Raw genomic sequence first — 11041 nt, forward strand, 5'->3', positions numbered from 1 at the left:
ACAAGTTCAGAAACTACTTGAACTGAGATATTAAGCTATATTGTATTTGAGTGAGTGAGTGAGTTTGGTTTATACACCACTTTTAGCAATATTCCAGCAATATCAGGGCGGGGGACACCAGAAATGGGCTTTACACATTGTACCCATGTGGGGAATCGAACCAGGGTCTTCGGAGTCGGGAGCGAATGCTTTAACCACTAGGCTACCCCAACGCTTGCATTGTAAATTATGAAAATTTGATAGGCATTTACTAGCAAACATCCTTTAACAATTCCTTAGGGATCTGACACATCTTTGCCAGCTGACACCACTCTAGGCTCCTTAGGGTTAGGATTAGGGTTAGTTTTTGTCAACTGATTTCAGTGAAATAGTCAACTCATATTCCATAGGAACACAAATTGTTCCTCAATTCGTTGGTTTCACATTACTTTTCAACTCACTGTGCGCATGCGCAGAGGGTGTGAAAAATATCCACTGGCATGCTTCCAGTTTGGTCGTATGTTTATCGATAGTGTAAATGCACGCTAATAAAAGTTGTTATGAAAATTATTTACGTTGTGACAACTGTTCATAGCTGAGTACATACTTCCATTTGCCTCTGCTTTTCAATAATTGATGTCCTATTTTGGTTGCAATTCCATCAGAGATGTGTTTGTTTAGTTGTGAGAAGGGGATGTGCAGGAAGGACGGTGGTGGTGAGATGTCTTTATACAAGAGCTTGTTAACATAACTTAAGCTATTTATTTAACTAATCCCGGCCTCTGTTTCATAAATGAACTTGGATCAGTTGTATTCGACATAAAACTATATAATTTGTTTCGATTTTTGTTTTCTTTGGAATGTTTACGCTATCGATAAAAATACGACCAAACCGGAAGCATGCCAGTGGATAGTTTTCACACACTCTCACATTAAACAGCTCCAGTTGAAAGTAATGTCAAGAAACCAATGGTGGTTGTTCATATTTGATGGACAATCCGCGGGAAATGATTTTTTTCACAAAAGATGAATTGGAAGGGCCTGATGTCACTAACATGCATTCACAATCTAGTGTTTTGCTTTGTAATGAGGTGTTGTTTCAGCATTCAAAGTCTCAGTAGAGTTTCATAACAAATATGTTAAGAAAAATTGAGAAACATTCCCCTACTTTGACTTGCGCACTTTGTTCCCACATTGTTAGGAAGTACAGCCTTCCTTTGTGAAGCTGGAGTGCAATAGTTGGAGGGAATCATCGCTCATGGTGCAGTCGGAAACTGTACAAGTGACTATGCATATGTGGTAATGAGGTGCAAACTTCCCTTTAAACAATAACATTAACAGAATACTAATTTAAAAGCAAGGTCAACTAATCGAGTTGCGTTTCAGACCCCTGAACTAGTGTGGATCTGCTGAAGTGTGCAGCTTGGTAATAATGCACTACTCTTGAGGCAGGCAGTTGAGAATATCTCCAAGCATAAATTACTATTCCATAAAATAACTCTTTTAAAAATTTATCATTTGTAAATCAGCATTTCGTGTGAACTTCAGCATCCGTTTTCGACAGTTGAAATTGGTGACATCTTGCTAGGTTCCCTCTTAGCCTACACCCTATATCGACGATAATATTGAATGTTCGGGTGTTGCATGGTTAATAATAATGCAGGTTTGGATAAAGCATACTTTGCTTACGATTTACTAAACGGTGGATAAGGTTGTTTATTATAATGTTGTTCCTGGATCATCACACGCAACTTGTCAAAAGTGGAGAGCTGACAGTGACGAGGCGTCGTAGACAGAATGCAAACTCCGCCCTCGCCACGGAAATAAAACAAATAGCTACAGTCAGGTCTCAAGAATGTAGTCACTCACCGGGAAGGAAGACACCTCCTCCACTTCAATGTCCGAATATGGCTGTCTGTGTGGTAATCAACTGACACTCGACTGTGCCTCTTCCGCACGTTGTTTACATCACATGTAAATGTTATAATCACCGTGATGTACTCTAAATGATCCAACATTGTTTTTCACCATTATTTATGTTTTGTTTCATGCGTTTACATAAAATTGTATAGCGTGTTACAATGTAGAGCTCAAAACTCAATCCTGTACATGGTGAAACCGATATTATCTCCACTATAATTGAATTACTCTTGAGATTTATCACGTTAATTATGAAAATTGAGGGGAAGATAACCCATGTTCACTTCAATGTGGAGACCTCTAGTGAATATTCTAGGCCGTGCATGACGTTTGCTTAATACATGTGCAGAGAAAAACAAACTGATTGCCTGAATGATAAGGACAAATACAAACTGTAATATATTACTTTAGTTAATATATAAATATTTTTGCATTTGCTTTCAATGCATTTAAATAAGTTTGTTCCCATCGTTTTAGAAAGAAACTGTAGAGAGTATGAACCTAGTCTGTCTCACAGTCCCTGAACCACATTATTTTCCCTACTGTCTAGCCATATCTGTAGTGCTAAAGCCCTAAATAAAGCAAGTCTAGATTTCCTCAGGTTCAGGGAACAATGCAGCATGTCATTTCCCTTCGGGTAAGACATGATCCCTAACTGGGAGTGGTAAATCTTTGATATTTGAAATTCACAAAACAAAGCAACAGTGAGACAGACTAGGGGGATTGACTGGCCCACATGAGGTGATGACATCATGTAGATAGCACAGGGCCTAACATCATGTTACTTATACCGTTATCTGATGGTTGTATGGTAAAGACCCCAGCACGTGTAGCCCCAATGCAGATGTTATTAGTCTCTGACTCTCTGGTCTCCCTGGGGCTCCTTTTCAATTTAAAGGGGCTTGTTTGTTACTATCAAAATTATATATATTCAGAGACTGAGCGTTAGTCGAAGTATGAACCCTGTTCAAATGGTGGCGTTAACAAAATAAAAACAAATCGCTTTTCGATGTATATGATATGGGTGTCCTAACTGTGTTGTGCATATTTCTGTGGCTGTTTAGACAGCCTTTGAAATGTTTGTTGTTTCTTTTCTTGGAGAGAGGGAAGTGGGGGGAGGGGGGGAGAGAGAGGGAGCGGCGGTCCCGTTACAGTTTTCAAGTGAGCGTTTTCACTCTCCAAGGCACGTGCTTGATCAGTATACTACATACGTTTTAGGTAATGAAACATATCCCAGGAAGTTCTAACGGTACTGCGACATTTGACAAAATCGTATTTAAAAAGGAAATGTCATTTACTTTGGTAAAATTGCCATCGGGATCGAAATAACCGTTGATGGTCAAGCTGGAGGAATCCTGAAACTCTTGTTTATGTTAAGTGAGTGAGTGAAGTTTCACGTTGCTTTTAGTAATATTCCAGCAATTTCACGGCGGGGGACACGGAAATGGGCTTCACACATTGTACGGTTTATGCCCGGACTGTCGACAAGAAATAATCCGTCCAAATTACTTGTCGACAGTCCGGGAAAAGGGAGGTGATGTTCTACATAAGTGACTTCACTCCCACTGTTCTCGAAATTAACAAACCAATTAAAACAGAGTGTGATATATATATAGCAGACAATATATTTATTCAGTCAATATAACAACATGCATGTATCATGCATGTATCATATGTCACACAATATAACATATTTGTATATATATTTCATAAAGCTCACACAATATATTTGTGTGTGTGTTTTATATAAATAAGTGATTTCTGCAGGTATATAAGTAATAAATATATAAAAGATGAGTCCAGTTATTTCTTCTTGCTAAAACTCCTTTATATGTGCACTAAAGTAATCTGAATGTTCAGCCAAGATGAAGCAACTCTGACACATGGTCTGTGTAATTCAAATCAGTAAGTATGTCGGCAAGAAGGTCGGCCTTCAAGGATCGAATCCTAGCGTCGATGATTCGGTAGCGACGTCTACGGACGGGATCTCCCTGCTGTCCTTGGATCTGCTGAATATTTACTTCAGTAGATGACTGTTCTTTTTGTAGCATTCGCACAACCTCAAATACATTCGGATGTGTCTTTATGGCATACTTGTTGATTTTGTTGTGCCAACCTTCCAAATTATTGTTAGTTATGTGTCCGTCATTTTCAAAATGATTCCAAGTTGGCAGTGTCCATGGCCCTTCTACCCAGGTGGTAGTAACGTAATCCATCAGCTGTGTCGCCTTTGCACCTAGTGGTGCGTTGCATCTGTACATCTCCAGTATGTTTTCTGAGCTCTGCGTCTGTTGACTCTATACTTGGATCCATTGTGGGAAAGATTCTGACCTCTATGAATGTTGTCAATCAATGTAACCCGCACTATAGCATTTGCCATTCTGACAGTGGTAACAAAATATTCATGATCTATTATATATACCCAAATGCTAAATGTTTACAACAGCATTTCGATAATCCTTCTACTCCCAATATCACAAAATAATTTGTAAGCTCTCTGTTTCTTTCCGGATGTTGTTGCATGTTAAACTCCAAAATGGTAATCCTTCCACTCGCATAACGTAAAATAATAGTCTGTTTTTGCAACCTTAAGTTTCTTGCAAATTGTTAACAATTGACATTCTCTTTAATCAACTTAATTCATTTACTCATGATACGAGCATAGCTGTAGCCGCCATAGCCACTTGCAAACCACTAAGCAAACATTCTCTTTCATTAACTAACACCGTCACGGTATGTTGACCACGCGTTGTCGACACTCCGGGTTTTTTGTTTTGTCGACGGTTAGCAGCATCCTATTTTTCATTTGTCGACAGATCGGGCTGACACCCATTGTACCCATGTGTGGAATCGAACCCGGGTCTTCAGCGTGATGAGCGAACGCTTTAACCACAAGGCTACCTCGCCGCATTATGTTATGTCAGGAAGTAAGCCAAGTAAGTTTTCACATGCAGCTAAGGTTAAACACGTTCTTTCATCACAAAATCAAAACCGAAAGGTAGCAATAGCCACAGGGGCTTGTAACGCTTAAAACTGCCATCAAGGTATATACTGTCACAGACGGGGTCTTAGTAATATAAGTTCTAAGACTCCGTCAGTGACAGTATATGCCTTGATGGCAGTTTTTAGCGTTACAAGCCCCTGTGGCAATAGCCTCATAATATTAAAAAGATATGGATTATATACATTAGTAAACTGTAAGATACCATGTGTATTTGATGTATGTGAAATCTAATTTAGGAAAACGTTTGTTAAGAAATACGAATCCAATCAGCATGGTCAATGGGCATACTTTCCTGATTCTGATCACGGCAGGGTCACAAGTTCTAAGAGCATGTGCCGCACAGTTTGGTCACGTAACGGCATATTGTCTATGTTCAGGTCAGTGAATGATGATTCTGTAAGCCCATTGGTAGAAGTGAGATTTACGCCGCTTATAGTCTGTTTGCAGTGAAAACGTACCGATGAATTTCATTTTAAACAAAAAAGTAAATCAAGTTAAGTGAAATTAAGATTGCGAATCCTCATAATTTTTCCTTGCCAAATGAACATTTAAATCTCAGAATTTTATTCATCTTAGATAAAAGTTGTTTAACAAACGACCATGAATTCAAATCGCTATTATTGGTTTGTATTACAAGGGGGTGAGCGCAGTAGATGGAACAGTGAAACAAATATACGTGCGGTACGTGATGAGCGTTAACTTAAACCAACACTACTTGTTCTCGGTGTTTCACTTAAAATGCATACCCCTTTGTAATGCAAACCAATAATAGCGATTTGAAACTATGATCGTTTGTTAAACAACTTTTATCCTAAGTTGAATAAAACTCTGAGATTTGAATGTTCAGTTGGCAGGGTAAAATTATGAGGATTCGTAACCTTAATTTCACTTTATTCGATTTACCTTTTTGTTTAGAGTGAAATTGATCGGTACGTTTAAAGGTCACATAAACCCTAGGGGGTACAAATACATAAATCACTAACTGGCATCGTTATAAATGAAACCCCGTCATTAAAACTACTCATTTCGACCTTTAATTGACTTAAATCGACCTTTTTGACAACAGTGCACAATTCTCACCCGCGAACGAAATTTCAACCAATCAGAGCGGCGCGCCTCTGTGACGTCATATGAGGAATAGCTTTGAGAGCCGATGCAGAATTCATCTACATTTTAGGGGGTAAATTATCGTGTTTACAGGCTTGTATAAACCTGAAATCGTGACAATTGTTGTGGAAAATGAAAGCTATATGTTCTCACAATCTACTGTCATTTAATTTTGTCTCCTGCTTTGCCTAGTTTCCGAGTTACAACTTGTTTTCATAGACGATTCTGTCAAAATCGATTGGTGTCGTTAGGCCCTATTTGTATAATGACTGATCCAAATTGATCCCATTTCTGTGTTGTTTTACCTCGATATTTAATCATGTCATGTAAAAATCTGTTTGTATTCTCAAAACAGTGTCGGCCCATAAGTTTTCACATGCAATACAGCAATTAATACTCCCTCGTTGTAACCCGTGTTAGGTGGTATAAACCTACACATGTTATTTGTCATCATTCACTTGATGGTCAGTTAATGAATTTATAACAGGTATAATTAGTGGTAACACACTTAGATTACCCGACAAAGGTTCCCATTTGGCATTTCTTGTGTCTGGAGTAAATATTCAACATTATAAACATCGATCAAAGGATTAACCGATAACACGCTGATTGATTAATTACTTTTATCTTACACAGCGGAATTGTCAAAGGTAGTGTTTATGTATGTAGATTTACTAATCTATACTGAATACACTCTGTCGTGTCGGTGTCTGCGTAAAAACAACGTCCTTCTTTCAAAGGATTAACCGGCAATACATTGATTGATTGCCCATTATTGGCTAACTAAATTACTGTTTTTAAAGAAAGGCGGACATTATGCAATTGGTTGCCAGGTGTGCTATCTTGGGTGACCAATGAGACTATACACCAATACCTGAAAAGATTTATCACTTTTTCGTATATTAAACTGTTAAAAGACACATCATTTGGAACAGTTTTGTGGATATTGATGGATACATTCCTCGAACAAGGTAATGGCCTGATATTGTTCCTATAACTTTAATCTGTTTTAATTTTAATATTTGCATTTTGTTTTATTCATTTGTCGTAGCATTCAACAGAATCATTGTTTTCGCCGTGAAGTGTAATGAGACAGACAACATGCACTAGGGTGTGTGTGCGAATTATGATTCACATTGGCAAACTATAAAATGTCTAGATATTACAGTTCTGTTATAAATTCACTATAAGTATCAGCAGATCGTCTGCTTTTTATTTAGTTTCAAAATGCATACAAGTGTGATAATAAACTAATTAGGATTATAAGACCAAATATAAAGACGCACATTGACTAGTATCTACATACTGGTGAGTGGACATTAACCATGGGAATGTAGCAAGAAATTTATCGCGCAGTATTGTGACTTCGACCCCACCTCGCTTCCGTGGAAGAAATCGTTATGTTATAAGTTGTGTCATGCAAAATCCGTTTGGTTATGATTCCAATACATATTTAACAACGAGTAGAAAGTAGTCTTGATTTTCTAACTTGATGAAAACAAACTATAATCTCATTAATTCTAACAGATTTTTATTTTTAAAATGGCGGCGCCCTGTCGGGAACATCCGCCAGTCTGAGGATAAATGGTATTTAGGTTTGTTTTCACCGAGTTACAAAATCAAAACTACTTTCTACTGGTAGTAAAATATGTATTTTATTGATGGCCAATAGGATTTTGCATGACATAGCGTATATCATAACAATTTCTCTCGTGGCAGCGAGGTGGGTGTCAATATAATACTACTTACAATATTATTGTTACTTCGACCACAACCTTACTTCCGAGGAAGAAATCGTTATGTTACAAGTTGTGTCATAGAAAATCTTTATGGTCATCAATCATATGCATATTTTACTACAACTAGTAAGTAGTTTTGATTCTTTAACTTCCGTGAAGCGATCTGAACACAAGTAAGATATCGTTTCAGGCTTCCACAACGCTCGCTTCGCACTCACAAACATAACCCATTTAGCACGAACTGCGGGGTCCTGTGGAAATCTGTGCATGGGGACACCATCGCCCGACCCCTAGGAGCAATTGACGACAAAGCAACGATTCGGCATGTCGTCGTTGATGTCGAGAAATCATCAAAATGATGAGCGTGCTACACATTTTCTATACAACTAACTGAAAATCGTTCCTCATATGACGTCACTGCAGTGCTCTGGCGACAGAGTTACGTAACCTGTCTGTGGTTTCGTTGGCGGGCGAGGGAAGCAGGCGACTTTTTGGCCACTTTTAATCGCTCGGTATTAATTAACCACAAGTTTTAAAGAATAAATTTGGTGTTCCGCATAAGACTAACCACAAATCTTTCATATGTAATGGTTAAAGAGTAACAAAAACAAAGTTTAGTGGTTCTTTAAGACATCGGTTGTAACGGACAACATTCAAGCTGGTGTATGCACAGTACACGCTGAACTGCTTCATTAAAGGTCACATGCAACGTAAAACAACTTTGCAGATTCTGATACCTTTCGGTATGGACTTACAGTAACACATGCCTGTCTGCTAATGACAATATGCAATACACAACTTTGATCACTGACCAGATGCAATTTGAACTTAACACACATATCAGGCTATACACTGTAACCATAAACAAAACGCATTGATATATGGTTCGTGCACCCGAGTTCTGTCTCTGTCACATTATGTAATTACACAGACAGGCAGGTGTGATACTTGTACACATGACATGTTACTGTGTCTGTTGATTCCAAAATGTTATTTACAAAACACATACAAAGAGTGTGTCTACAAATGAACCAGCCAATGAAAGCCTTCGTTACACTTAAGTGCACGCCCACCCGCTCTGACTGGGTTCGGTATCCCGGATGCTTCGTTTCGAGGGGAAGTAAACCCAAGTACAAACAATTGCACTTTTGATTTGCGATTGTACGCTTATAATTTTGTTTATATGTTTTTTCATAATCAGCAATGTATATTATATGTCATGAATAAGTGATAATTGTGTTTTAATTATGTTTGTAGTTTTGGTTGCATACATGTGACCTTTAAATAACAATACAGGTTGTCTTGTTTGAGTGGGGGGCGGTGGGGTAGCCTAGTGGTTAAAGCGTTGGCTCGTCACGCCGAAGACCCGGGTTCGATTCCGCACATGGGCACAATGTGTTAAGCCCATTTCTGGTGTCCCCCGCCGTGATATTGCTGGAATATTGCTAAAAGCGGCGTAAAACTAAACTCAGTCAGTCAGTTGTTTGAGTGGCATTTTAGAAATAGAACAAAGTTTATGGATAGCAACTTCTTTATTTCGTGAGTGCGACGTTTCGATACAGATTCCTGTACCAATTGCGTGTGTGAACAGTTCACTTTGAACTGGTTAATGTAAAAACAACATTGGTTTGACTTTGTGTTTTCATTTCATCTGGGAGTAGTGAATAATTCAATTGTGTGTATGAACTTTGTTCTCATTTCGACATTAAATTAAAAAGTTGAGTTTGTGTTCTCATTTCAATTCGGGAGTAGCAAATAATTCAATTTTAATTCATTCAAGAATGAAACATACAACTTTATGGAGACATTTTTGCTTATTGCATAGAGCGACGTTTCGATGTAAAGGTGACTACAACCAAATGGTGAGAGTGAGTGAATGAGTTTAGTTTTACGCCGCTCTCAGCAATATTACGGCTATATGGCGGCGGTCTGTAAATAATCAAGTCTGGACTAAACAATCCAGTGATCAACATCATGAGCATCTACTCATTTGGGATATGATGACATGTGTCAACCAAGTCAGCGAGCCTGACCACCCGATTCCGTTAGTCGCCTCTTACGACAAGCATGGGTTACTGAGGATCAATTCTAACCCGGATCTTCACTGTTCAAATGGTGAGAACTATGTACACAAGTTATGTTATGACAAACAACAGATTAACATTAGCTACAGCATGTAATTGAAAAACAACAACAATTCAATATGTAATTGAAAAACAACAACAATTCAATATGTAATTGAAAAACAACAACAATTCAATATGTAATTAAATAACAACGACAATTCAATATGTAATTGAATAACATCGACAATTCAATATGTAATTGAAAAACAAAAATTCAATATGTAATTGAAAAAAAACACCAATTCAATATGTAATTGAAAAACAACAACAATTCAATATGTAATTGAAAAAAAACACCAATTCAATATGTAATTGAATAACAACGACAATTCAATATGTAATTGAAAAACAACGACAATTCAATATGTAATTGAAAAACAACGACAATTCAATATGTAATTGAAAAACAACGACAATTCAATATGTAATTGAAAAACAACAACAATTCAATATGTAATTGAAAAACAACAACAATTCAATATGTAATTGAATAACATCGACAATTCAATATGTAATTGAAAAACAACAACAATTCAATATGTAATTGAAAAACAACAACAATTCAATATGTAATTGAAAAACAACAACAATTCAATATGTAATTGAAAAACAACGACAATTCAATATGTAATTGAAAAACAAAGACAATTCAATATGTAATTGAAAAACAATTACAATTCAATATGTAATTGAATAACAACAACAATTCAATATGTAATTGAAAAACAACAACAATTCAATATGTAATTGAAAAACAACAACAATTCAATATGTAATTGAAAAACAACAACAATTCAATATGTAATTGAAAAACAACGACAATTCAATATGTGGTGAAAAACAACGACAATTCAATATGTAATTGAATAACATCAACAATTCAATATGTAATTGAATAACATCGACAATTCAATATGTAATTGAAAAACAACGACAATTCAATATGTAATTGAATAACATCAACAATTCAATATGTAATTGAATAACATCGACAATTCAATATGTAATTGAATAACATCGACAAATCAATATGTAATTGAAAAACAACAACAATTCAATATGTAATTGAAAAACAACAACAATTCAATATGTAAGTGAAAACAACAACATTCAATATGTAATTGAAAAACAACGACAATTCAATATGTGGTGGAATAAGCATCAAC

The sequence above is a fragment of the Haliotis rubra genome, unplaced genomic scaffold (genome assembly GCF_003918875.1).
Source record: "Haliotis rubra isolate DU_JTF1 unplaced genomic scaffold, ASM391887v1 Scf378, whole genome shotgun sequence".
NCBI lineage: Eukaryota > Metazoa > Mollusca > Gastropoda > Lepetellida > Haliotidae > Haliotis > Haliotis rubra.